The sequence below is a fragment of the Suncus etruscus genome, chromosome 13 (genome assembly GCF_024139225.1).
Source record: "Suncus etruscus isolate mSunEtr1 chromosome 13, mSunEtr1.pri.cur, whole genome shotgun sequence".
In the NCBI taxonomy this organism is placed as follows: Eukaryota; Metazoa; Chordata; class Mammalia; order Eulipotyphla; family Soricidae; genus Suncus; species Suncus etruscus.
In genome coordinates, this window is record NC_064860.1 from 98,442,766 (window position 1) to 98,456,654 (window position 13,889).

Below are 13,889 nucleotides of genomic sequence, written 5' to 3' on the forward strand. Positions count from 1 at the left end.
CCCACTGATATACCAGGTGATCTTCTCCAGGGTCCTTGTGACACTGTTAGTCCACTCTTCGAAAAAATAAACAAGATTGATAGACCATTAGCAAAACTACCAGAGAGAGAGAGAGAAACTTGATAACTGGTATTAGAAATGAAGAAAGGGAGATCACTACTGATATACCAGAGATTCAAAGGGTAATCAGAATCTACTTTGAGAAACTCTATGCCACTAAAAATAAGAACCTGGAAGAAATGGATAAATTCTTGGACTCTTATAACCTTCCACAGTTGAATAAAGAGGATGTGGCATATCTAAACAACCCCAGCACTATTGATGAAATTAAAACGGTAATCAAATGTCTGCCCCAAAACAAAAGCCCAGGCCCAGATGAATTCACTAATGAATTCTTTCAAACCTTAAAGAGGAACTACTACCAATCCTGGCAAGACTTTCATGAAATCAAAAAAATGGGAACACTTCCAAATAGCTTTTATGAAGCCAACATCACCTTGATACCTGAACCAGACAGAGATGCTACCAAAAAAGAAAATTACAGACCAATATCCCTGATGAACACAGATGCAAAAATCCTCAACAAAATCATGGCAAATAGGATTCAATGCCTCATCAAGAAGATCATTCATTATGATCAAGTAGGTTTCATCCCAGGAATGTAAGAACATCCGTAAATCTATCAACACAATACACAACATCAACAACAAGAAAAATAAAAATCACATGATCATATCAATAGACTCAGAGAAAGCATTTGATAAGGTCCAACACCCATTCTTAATCAAAACTCTCAGCAAGATGGGAATGAAAGGAACCTTTCTCAATATAGTTAAGGCCTTAACTATTATATATATACATATATATATATATATACATACATATATATATATATATATCACAAGCCAGTGGCAAATATTATCCTCAATGGAGAAAAACTAAAAGCCTTCCCTCTCAATTCTGGCACAAGGCAAGGCTGTCCTCTCTCACCACTCCTATTCAACATAGCACTGGAAGTCCTTGCTATAGCGATCAGGTAAGTAAAAGATATCAAGGGAATCCAGATAGGAAAGAAAGAAGTCAAGCTCTCACTGTTTGAAGATGACATGATACTCTACTTAGAAAACACTAAAGTCTCTACCAAACAGCTTCTAGAAACAATAGACTCATATAGCAAGGTGGCAGGCTACAAAATTAACACACAAAAATCAATGGCCTTTCTATACATCAATAATAATAGGAAAAAATGGACATTAAGAAAACAACCCCATTCACATTAGTGTCACACAAACTCAAATATCTTGGAGTCAACTTGACTAAAGATGTGAAGGATCTATACATTTCTTTGTTTTTTTTTTTTTTTTTTTTTTTTTTGGTTTTTGGGCCACACCCGGCAGTGCTCAGGGGTTACTCCTGGCTGTCTGCTCAGAAATAGCTCCTGGCAGGCACGGGGGACCATATGGGACACCGGGATTCGAACCAAACACCTTTGGTCCTGGATCGGCTGCTTGCAAGGCAAACACCGCTGTGCTATCTCTCCGGGCCCATTTCTTTGTTTTTTAAAGTCAGTTTTTCATACCTTTAAAAGTCATAGTTTATGTTCTTGTGTTTAATAATTGAAAATTTAACAATTTATTCAGCTGTCTTACTGTTCTAGTGTGGAAATATTTTAAAGGGAACCTATTTATTTAAAGCGGATGATATGATATTTCAAGGTGAAGACTCCTTCTACAGTGCTCATTAACCATTTTACTTAATATTTGAAACTTCAAAATTAGGTTTCGGAAATATTTTGTGCTTAATCTAAACCTTGAAGCTTTTATTTTCAGCAAAGCTCTACTCCATCTACATTAACTACTTTTAGAAGCTGGAAAAGTGCTCCTAAAAGCAATTTTTTTCTTACAAACATGGCAGGTATATATTTAAAAGCACTTATCCAATTTTACCTGGGTCAATTTATTTTTTTTGTTTGTTTGTTTTTGGGTCACACCCGGCAGTGCTCAGGGGTTACTCCTGGCTCTATGCTTAGAAATCGACCTCAGCAGGCTCAGGGGATCATATGGGATGCCGGGATCTGAACCACCATCCTTTTGCACGCAAGGCAAAAACCTTACCTTTATGCTATCTCTCCGGCCCCCACCTGAGTCAATATTTTTTTTTTTTTTTTGGTTTTTGGGTCACACCCGGCAGCACTCAGGTGTTATTCTTGGCTCTATGCTCAGAAATCGCTCCTGGCAGACTCAGGGGACCATCTGGGATGCTGGGATTCGAACCACCGTCGTTCTTAATCTTAGGCAAATGCCTTACCACTGTGCTATCTCTCCGGCCCCACCTGGATCAATTTTTAATGTAAGTTTTGGATCGATCCTTTTGTCTGTTCATGTGTGTGCTGTGTTGAATGAAGTGGCCACTAACATGAAAAGTTTTGCTTAGTGCTGTTTGGTATTGGGTGAAATGTCTCTTTATTTTGTATCTCTATCTTTCATGATAAAATACAATTTCAAAGCCTTATTCATTTTGGGAATTTCAATTAATTTTTCACAACTTGATCAGTCTGGTCACTTAGCAGCTGACAGACTGTGGCATCTTTCCACTCAAAATCAGTAATCCTTGGCACTGTGGAAAGATCCATTAACTTGGCCAATGACAAGGCCCAGACTTAGTACTTATTTGGGGCAATGGATCTGTGTGCATTTTTGACATAGAAGAAGGAGCTACACGCTGGCTCACATGAAGAGTTATAAAACAAACTAACCGAATTGTCTCCAGGGCCACAACAATCCCTGAGAGTTCCCCTTCTGTTCCTTCCTCAGAACTGAAAGAGGCCACCTACTCCTAGAAGAGACTTCCAGAGGATGGGTCTGCAGGCAAATAATTCCAGATGACAATACTGAGGAGTGAGCATCCCCAGAGAGCACAGAATGAAGTAGTACCTTGGAAAGAGACTGTAAAGGACATTTTCTCCATGAAGATGAAAACATCAGTTGTGTATTTGTGCATGATTCTGTCTTTTGTAATGCTGTGAAAAAAGTGAAAGGCATGTGTTGCTTTAACATTTTTGATAATAGCTAGTAAATTCAAGATAAAATTGATAAGTTACATCTCCTGACCATGAATATTAAACAAGATGGAGGAGAGTGGAATATATTTGGTTGGATAACCACTCCTTTGCCCTCTTTCCTTGGCCCCCTCATTGGTTTACTATTGGTAATCTCGTTTAGGCCATGGACTTTTTAAAAAATTAACTGACTGTATCTTCACTTTCTCCGTCTTTTTGCACTCTGGCATGATTTGATTTCAAAACTGAGACTGTTGTGTGGTGCTTTCTTTATTGCGGTAGTGCTCACTGGATATTTAATTTGATATTTGTTTTTGTATTGTGGTGTTTCAATTACCTTTTTCATGTCCTCTCTCAAACTGAGGTTGAAAGCCTCTAGAAAGACTCCACCCATTTTCAGCGTATTTGACTTCTCTATTTATATTTTCTTATTTTGTACCCCATTCTATTACTTATTTTTCCTTCAAACCAAACCATATAACTCGATTTATCTAGCTCCGCCTCTTAAATAGAGGGGGAAACATGGGAGGATACAGGAACAAACAGATATATGATCACTAATAATAAGCTAGACAAAGAGGGGACCACCTACTCTAGCAGCCTGGGGGGTGATGGTGGGGTATAAGGGTTGCAGAAAGGGAACTGGAAGGAGGGGGGGGGACAAATTTGGTAATGGGTATTCCTGATTCAATGTTAATATGTACCTAAAGTACTACTGTGAAAGATATGTAAGCCATTATGATCGAAAAAAAAAAAAAAACAATAATAGAGGGCATCATTTTCACATGAGTATTCAAGTTCTTCGAAGAATGAATTTCACGTAGTCGACTTATATAATGTATATTGTTTATTAATTATTTTATACACAGGTGAGCAAATAACCACTTATGTAAACGAAATGTGCCAGAGGAGGAAGAGACCTTGCAGCTAGTGATGCCACAGCACAGGAAGCCGGCAAAAAGGCTGTGCCGCAGGAGATGGGCATCCAGGGCACTTGTCCCCTGATGAACTGGGCTCAGGTTTGCAGGGATCAGCCCAGAGTAAAAGCCAGGATCTCTTTAGAGCCTGAAGACTGAGCTCCATGTCTGCCAGGGGAGATTTCAGTGTGTGAGAAAGGGCCCTCTTGGGCTTCACTCCTGCCATTAGGAAAAACCAGACCAGGAAAGTTCTGCCAGCTGAGTGTCTAAGCTCCACGACCCGAGAGAAGAACTAAGGAGGTCTCGACCATCTGGATATAGGCCACCACCTCCTAAGGCGCCCAGGGACAGGCCCACCTGGGGTCCCCTGGTCTTTGCAGGGGGCCACATGCAGGCAGCCACACATGCTACTGCCCTGCAGCGCCCCCCGGAGACCACAGGTGTTACTGCAGCAGCAGCAGCATCAAGCCACTTGGAGCAGTATCAAGTCCCCAACATAAGAAGGCATGGTTCATCTTGGGGGGGGGGGGTGTCTTTGTCGTCTTCACGAATCCCTGTCCATCTGGGAAATTCTGCATAACCTAGCGCATTTGTCCACGCCTGACCTGCAGAAGCCCATCATCAGGATCCTCTGGGTGGTGCCCATCTACAGCCTGGTCAGTTGGGGTGTCTGCTCTGGCCCGACTGTGCCAGCGACCTGGAAACCATCAGAGATTTCTAGAAAGCCTTCGTGTTTGACACCTTCATGAGCCTCCTTGGTGAACTTCTTAAAGGCCCGATGCCCGAGCCTGGAAGCCATCCTGTAAGTAAGAGAGCAACGAAGGTTTTTATTTCTCTTCTGTTGGTGTCCCCCGTGCCCCAGGGGAGAGAGACTGTTCATCGCATGCAAGCTGGGGGTGCTGCAACGTATCATCATCAGACTCTTCAGCACCGTCATGGCTAGGATCTGTGAGTTCTTCCAGGACAGGACGGGAGGGAGCAGCCTGCATCCCAGCACTGGCTGGGGCGTCCCCGGAGGATTGCCTCAGAGACTGCGTGTGCTCTCTGGGAGGAAGACCGTTATGTCGAGCTCCCGCAAGTTCAATCGTTTTCATTTGAAGCGCTGGCTTAGGCCATTGATACTGACCCTCTACTTCCTGACCCTGGTCCTGGCCGTCCCCGTGGTCATCTGGCAGCTGCAGCGCCACAACTGGAGCATCCACACCAAGGCCTGGTTTATCGCGGGGATCGGCGTGCTGTTCACCTTGCCCGTGTCCCTCTGGGGCATCCTGCAGCACATCGTGCACCTGTCGAGGCCTGACCTGCAGAAGCCCATCATCAGGATCCTCTGGATGGTGCCCATCTTCAGCCTGGCCAGTTGGGGCTGTCTGCTCTGGCCCGACCACGCCACCTACCTGGAGACCCTCCGCGAGTTCTACGAGGCCTTTGTCATCTACAGCTTCATGGGCCTCTTGGCCAACTTCGTACAGGCCCAATACCCGAGTCTGGAAGCCATCCTGGAGGCCAAAGGGAAGCAAAGGTTTCCCTTCCCCTTCTGCTGGTGTCCCCCGCACCAGGCGGGACAGAGAGTGCTCTGCCGATGCAAGCTGGCGGTGCTGCAGCACATCACCATCAGGCTCTTCAGCTCCGTCATCGCTGCCACCTGCGAGTTCCTCCACGTCTACAAGCATGGAACCATCAGCGTGTCCAGTGCTTGGCTGTACTTGACCATCCTCAACGGTGTGTCAGAGGCCATTGCTCTCTATGCATTCGTAGTGTTTTACAAATCCTTGAAGGAGGAGCTGGGGCCCATCCAGCCCCTGGGGGGAGTTTGCTTGTTTGAAGATCATGATATCCGTTATATACTGGCAAGCAGTGGTCATTGCAGGGCTGAAGAAACGGCATGTGATTTCCCAAAGCTCCACCTGGGACTGGCAAACTCCAGAGGCGGTGAGCACCGGAGTGCAAGACTTGACCATCTGTATTGAGATATTCGTTGCTGCCATGGAGCTTTCCATTATACCTATTCCTACATGCCTTATATGGAAGACCAAGAAAGAGGAACATGGTGATCATCAACAATGTGTCAGGTCTGTGCTGTATATTATTCCATCTGGATATTTTACAAAGCACTAAAGGAGGAGCTGAGACGCATCTCACTCATGGGGAAGTTTGTGTGAAGCTTCTGTTTTTGGTGACGTTCTGGCAATCGGTCGTGATTGCTTTGTTGGTGAAAATGGGCGTAATTTTCCAAAACTCCACCTGGGAAGACAGAAAGCAGAGTCACCAGACTGCAGGACTTCATAACTTTGTATTGAAATGTTTATTGCTGCTATAGCCCACCACTATGCCTTCTCCTAGACATGTATATGGTAAATCCAGGACAAGGATCATTCTGGTCTTTGTTTCTAATAAAAAATGGGCTGTGTCTGACATGAAACATGACATATTTAAGCAAACAAAGAACTTTCCAAAATGTGTAATTGGAAACCCAAAGAATAAAAGCATGCCCTAGGATGAATTTCATCATGAACTCACAAATGTCTTCCTCCCAATACACACTTTCCACCACTTCTTTGGTGTCACCACAGTTACCTCCACTGGCAACCTCCAAGACCCTAGACGCACTCTAACACCACAGACCACACCTAGTATGATGAATGAGGTACCTGATCACCTATACAATGACACGGCAGGATTTGCTCGTGGAAGAATCTGAACCTCCCTGATCCATGTTCGGAGCATGACATGCTTTTATGGCTTCCTAGTGGCTGCGTTCCCCCTGTTCCAATGTTGAGGACCATGTGCTTGGACAGGTAACTGTGAAGAAGACTTCGGTCCTCAGAATGGTGCAATGCAGGCACAAGTGCAAGTTCTTACCAGAGCCCTTTGGGTTGCCTGACCTGCCTCGAGTGAAGCTCCCACAGTCTGGGCAAGCACAGAAGTCAGTCCGAACTCTGCCCATAGGAGCTGAATGGGGAAGGGGGTGCAAATACTGCACAGGTGAAGATTCAAGAGCAGAGTGCCTGCTGTACGGTTAAGGAAAAAGAGAAAGACTGCTGGAAGCTACTCAAGCTGATTCTTATGGAAGAGAACAGAGTTGGCAGAAGAATTCGCCTACTGTTTCAGCAGAGAGAAGAGGGTGTCTGGTGATGCTGAGATGTGATGCTAAGAAAAGCATTGTCAAAGCATTGAATAGTGAGGTGTTGTAATGGATTTTCTTAAGAGATCACACTATAAAGATTTTAGGCAAAAGGAACTTCATAGCATCTAGAAGCAGGGAGGAGAGAGAGAAAGAGAGAGGAGAAAGGAGAGAGATGGGTTTGGGACCAGGGTAAGGTCAGATTGAGGGCCACGTATATGGTAAAAGGGACAGGTATATGATGTAACATAAAAGGATACAGCTGAAAGTCTGTACTAACCAGGGGGAAAAGCCTTAGGCAGGGGTAGAAGCAGTTCAATCTGATTGCGCCAACTGCCTCTTCTAACTGCCAACCACCCTCCACAGTCTTGGGGGGGTGTACTATAGACTCAGCCAGCCAATCACAATTTGGGTCTTACTTAAAGAGGCAGAACCTTCTTATGGCTGGCTGGCTGGCTGGCTGGCGCTGGGCTGGAGGACTGGTGTTATGGAATAGTGCATAAAGCCTTTTGCATGCATGGAAATGTGGAATAGACAAATGCCCAGAAGGGAGAAGGAGATCTGAGCATATATGTAGTTTTGTAATAATGGATAGAACAGTATTTGCAAATATTAGCTATTTACAATCACGAATTATAATTCATTGATTCCCACGAATCCTTTTATAACTCTTCTGTTTTTAGTTTTAGTTTTCAGTTTAGTGTTCAGTGTTTCCTCTTGGTTCCACAAACTGAGCTCACACAGACACACAACAGTCTATATGAATTAGATCAACAGCTGCGGACAGGAAGCATTGTGGCTCATAATGTACAAGGGTGCAAAACTGTAGATAATTACCAGATGCCGTTGGCAGTAGGGAAGGGTTTGGGCCACACCTGCTCTGGGTTTACTCCTGCTCTGCTCAGGGATCACTTGTGGCGGGACCATATTTGGATCTTGGGTCATTCGGGGGTCAGCCACTTAATACGACCCTTATGTGCCTCTTCAACAATACACATTGGCTTTACAACAAACTACATCTTCAGATTTGTGTGACGATTAGCAAATAAATTTTCCTGAGTTTCTGTTTTGTTTTTTTTTTTTCAAATGAGGATTCGGGCCAGAGAAATAGTGGAGTAGGGAGGGCACTTGCCTTGCACTTGCTCAACCTTGGTTCGATCCCCAGACTCCCCAGAACACTTAAATGAAATGTTGATTATAAAAAGATATGGAGGAGCCAAAGAAATTATACATGAGGAAAGATTCTTGCCTTGTATGTGGCAGATACTGGATTGAATGTCCCAAAGTACATCATGGGTACCAGATCAGGGGTCGCTCCTAAACTCAAAAGTAGAATCACTTTTTTAAATCTATAATTTTTTATTTCAGCACCATGGTTACAAATATGTTCATAATTGGGGTTTTAGCCATAAAATGTACACATGCCTTCAGCAGTGCTACTTTCCTGCCACCATTGTCCCCCATTTCCCTCCTCCCTACTCTCTGCCTGTCTTGGAGACATACATTGTATTTCTTTATCATTGTCATGGCAGCTTTTCGTGTATGTATTTCTCTACCTGCTCCTACTACTCTTCGTGATAAGCTTCTTTTCGTGGACTATTCTTGCCAGCCCTCATCTCTATGGTCTCTGGATTTTATTACAATTCTGTGTTTTATTTTTCTTAAATTCCACAGATGAGTGAGACAATTCTGTGTTTACCTCTCTCCCTCTGGTTTATTTTCAATCAACCTGAGAGTCTCCATATCCAACATGTCTGAGCAAATTTGTTTGTTTGTGCTTTGGGGCCACAACCAATAAATACTCGGGGGATACTCCTGGCTCTGCTCCAGATTTCTGCTCCAGAAATCACTCCTGGCACTCGGGGTACCATATGGGATGCCAGGGATTGAATGCAGTTTTGCCATGTGCAAGGCAAATGCACGTACCTGCTGTGTTAGTGCTCTGCCCCCCCCCCCCACTCACATCATTTTTATCCAGGTATCTATCACTGAGCGTTTAACTTGTTTTCAGGTCTTGGCTATTATTAGTACTACAGTAAGCATAGAGGTGTATCTCTCTCTAATTTTATTTATTTAAAGAAATGTATCACATAGTTGACATAACTGTTCATAATATATTTGTTTCAAGGTGATAGTGAAGTTATTAAAAATGGAAAAACATAAAATATAGAAAAGAAAGAATAATTTCTTTAGCAACCATATTTGTGAAAATTATTATATCTCCAATAAAGTCATTAATACAGCAGCAGAAGGTTTAGTAAGCTTTTTTTTTAAAAGATAAGAGATACAAAAATGCAATAAAAAAGATGTGTGTGTGTGTGTGGTAGTTGTTGTTTGCTTAGGCAGCAAAATATGGGAGAAATAGAAAGGAAAAACCTTTGGCCTCTGGCATAAGACCAACTCCAGGCTCCAGGCATACTAGGTTGTCCAACCCTAGAGTCATTCTGTGGTCCCAGTAAGAGCTCTTCACCATCACAGTTGTTGCTGTCAGGTTTCTGTAGTTAGATCCTGGTTTCTGTACAGATCTCATGATGAAGTCAGGGCAGCCTGGAGCATCTTCTGGTTTCATCTCACTACAGGTGGCAATGCAGAGAATCCTGCTTAAAAGCAGATTGTTGCTATTACCAAGTCCTCAGGGTGTTATAAGAACCCTCTTTGGAGTAAGTCAGTGCCAGGATAGCAGGGCTATCCCTCGTAGAAGTTTGATTGCTGGTGATGGTATAGAAAACTATGGTTATTCCTGGCCTAGATGGTATCCATGGTTGAGGGGTGAATGGTCAATATCCAATCTACTGAAGTCTAAGTCGAGTCACTATGTCAAGTGGTCAGGGTGCAAGGCCCCACCTCAGTATAAAATTTGCATGTTTCTATCTCTATTAGATAAGAGCTTGTTTGCATGTGTAAGCTTTTCACATTTTAATGTGCCTATACATAAAAGAACAATGCCACTAGGTATTACTGGTGCATATACAAGTCCAATAATCCCATATACTGGTTGTAACATAATCTCTAAACAGAGAAACTTATCTCCTAGAAATCCATACTAAACAGATCCCGAAAGTAGGGGAAATTGCTGCTGCATAAGAAGATATTCAATACGGGTTATACCGATCAAGGCATGTCCCTTTAAGATTTTTTAAATATTCAGGGGGGTGGGGAGAATAAAATCCGGAGCACAGCTTCAGCCTGTGGTTCGGTCTGTGGAGTCTAAAAATATGGCTCCCAGCAGTCACATATCAGAAAATGTCCTCGAGCGGGGACTTCTCAGCAACCGAATCTGGTAGCAAGCAAAAGCCCACAGTGAAGGGAGGTGGAGGAAAAGGGGCCCTGAGAGCAAATCAATAGCAGAGAGTATCGGTTTCTTCTCAGGCTGGGAATCTGTCTTTTCACTTTGGGAGTTGGTTGGCAGCTGGCTAGGGGGAGAGAATGTTCTGCTTTGTGAGGAGTTAAGAACTGAGGATCAAAAGGGTTAAATGGGGGAAGTAACAGGAAGGGGTAGAAAAGAGTTTGAAAGGTGGTAATTATATATGACAGGAGAGAGAACAATAGTGTCCCTATATTTTTGAGATAGTAGACTTTTTTTGTTCCTCAGATAATTAGTAGTGGGATTGCTGCATTCTATAGCATACTTCATATATTTATTTATTCTGAGTTATATCTAATTGGACTCAGAGCTTCCTCCTGTCTCTGTACTTAGGGATCACGCCTGGAAAAGCTTGGGAATATCTTAGTGATCAAACCTGGGCCAGTCCTATGAAAGGCAAATAGGACTGCTCCCTTTTTTGATGGGCTAGTTTAGCTTAATTCATGACTTAATTTTATGACTTTATTTAAGCACTTTGGTTTACATCGTTGCTCATGATAATTTGTTTCTGCCATTCCGTGTTCCAACACCAATCCCACCACCAGTGTAAAATTTTCTACATCATTAACCCCCAATTCCCACCCACTCCCAAGCTGCCCCCATGGTAGGCACAAAATAATGTACTTTATATTGTTTTTGGTAATAAAATTATCAAAAAAAAAAACTAGAGCAAAGAAAATGATGATATCTTGCAATAAGGTCATTAAGTTGCTGCCTGAAGATTTCCTAAGCAGCTTGTTCTTGATCATTCTGTTATTGGATTTGTTTGTTAACGTTAGGTGACATCAATGTTACTTTGACATCTGATTTGTGTCTCGCTAGGGAGGTATCTGTCACAGCCATGTGGTACAGAATCCCAAGTTCTGTGACTGACATGACTGTGGCTGTGGGGTATGGCTATGTCTGTGTTTCAGAAAGAATGAAAAGTATGGGGGAGGCTGTCCACTCTTTCTCCAAAGCCCTGGAGGTCTCAACCCAAAAACTGGCATCGTTGGAGTTTTGGTTGGTTAGGCATCTCTACAGAGGTCGTGTTAAAAAGGTGATATTGGGGACTGGAGAGATAGATGGAGGTAAGGCGATTGCCTTGCATGCAGGACATTGATCTGAATCCCGGCATCCCTTATGGTCCCCGAGCCTGCCAGGAGCGATTTCTGAGCATAGAGCCAAAAATAACTCTGGGTGTGACCCCAAAACAACAACAACAACAAAAAGGTGCCATTGGACCCTTGGCATGGCATCGACTATGGATTATGGGTGCAGCAGGTTAGGCTTTGGCAGGGCCTGCTCCTCTTCCCGAGAGTTCCCCTTAACGAATGGATGTATTCCGTTTCCTTATTTTGTTAGGGATCTTTACGTCTGTGTTCATTGGGAATATTGGTCTATGGTTTTCTTTTCTTTTTATTGAAAACAAGTGTTTTCAGCTTTGTGAATCAGGATACTGCTTATGTCAGATAAAAGTCTCCTGATGAGCACTTTTTAAATTTTGGAAGATTTCAGAGGTTTAGAAAATTGGTCATCTTTGAAGGCTTGGTTGAACCCCATAATAAGTCATCTGGGCCTGGGCATTTGCATTGAGTGAAGGGAAGGGAGACTTTGTTATTATTTCACTTTTCTTCTATGTAACTGGTCTCTTCTGGTTTTCCTCTTTCCCCTTCATTCTGTCTCTGTTTTATGATACTGAGAATCAGCTTCTTCTAGTCTAGCTTAATGTTTAGAGTAATATTTGTGTACCTGTTTATTTCCACTCATTTATTTTATGACATTCTTTCAGCTCATTTTGGATTTCATTTATTGATCTTTTAAATAAAGTTTTCTCAAGGTCTGAGTTTCGAGTCTTTAGACAGATTTCTCTTCCATATGTATGTGTCACTATACATCTCTCAGTACTTTTCTTGATTTTAACTATTTTGGTGGTTGTAGCTTTTGAGTCACACCAGATGGTGCTTCAGGCTTACTCCAGACTCTATACTCAGGGCTAACTCCTGGATGTGCTTGGGATTGAACTCATCAGCTGCACGTAAGGCGGCATCCTAACTACTGTATTATCACATTGTGGCCCCTTTTGTTTGCAGATCTCTATTGAGGATGAGAAATATAACATTTGAGAAATGAAGACAAGAGGTAATAAAGTTTTGGACCAATAAACTGAGAACTGGTAAATGAGAGACAAGGCATTCAGTCACACATTCATTCCCTTAGGACTGAACTCTGAGGTAATTATGAGGTCATTAATAATGAAAATCACTGCAAATATGAGAAATATTAGCTACATGTTGTATCAATAAATTTCAATATTGCTTTAATTGTTTACTGATTCAAACGAACTGGGAAAAGAAATAGAGAACTTTGGGGAAATATTAACGCTATAGTAAAACTATCACCTGCACTATATAGTTATTTATCTATCTATCTATCTATCTATTTATTTATTTATTTATGTTTTTAGTTTTTGGGCCACACCCGGCGGTGCTCAGGGGGTTACTCCTGACTGACTGCTCAGAAACAGCTCCTGCCAGGCACGGGGGACCATATGGGACACCGGGATTCAAACCAACCACCTTAGGTCCTGGATCGGCTGCTTGCAAGGCAGACGCCGCTGTGCTATCTCTCCGGGCCCTATATAGTTATTTTATAATTGGCCCATAAACAACGCCCTCAAAAATTGCTCCAGAAGCATCCCATGAGTGAGAGAAGTAGAGTGCCTGTCTGGAATTCAGGCAGGGTGTGGGGGAGGAGGGAGATGGGAGGCATTGGTGGTGGTAAGTTTGATTTGGTGAGAGAGGGTGTTTTAATGACTGAAACTCCATTACAAACATGTTTGTAATCATAGTGATTAAATAAAGATATTAATATATAAAATTTTTCTAGTTTTTATTTATTTTATTTTATTTTATTTAGTTTTTGGGCCACACCCGGCAGTGCTCAGGGGTTACTCCTGGCTGTCTGCTCAGAAATAGCTCCTGGCAGGCACGGGGGACCCTATGGGACACCGGGATTCGAACCAACCACCTTTGGTCCTGGATCGGCTGCTTGCAAGGCAAATGCCGCTGTGCTATCTCTCTGGGCCCGAGTTTTTATTTTTTGGTTTCTGGGTCACACCTGGCAGCACTCAGGCGTTACTCCTGGCTCTGCACTCAGAAATTGCTCCTGGTAGGCTCGGGGGACCACATGGGATGCCGGGATTCAAACCGCTGTCCTTCTGCATGCAAGTCAAACCCCTACCTTCATGCTATCTCTCTGTCTCTCCCTTTTGACACTTTTAATTCACTTTTTTCTCCAAAAACACCTTGCTTGGTAATTTATTTATTTATTTCCTTTCTTCTTCCTTCCTTCCTTCCTTCTTCCTTCCTCCTTCTTTCTTTCCTTCCTTCCTTACTTCCTCCCTTCCTTCTGTCCCCCTCCCACCTTCCCTTCCTCTTTTCTTCCTCC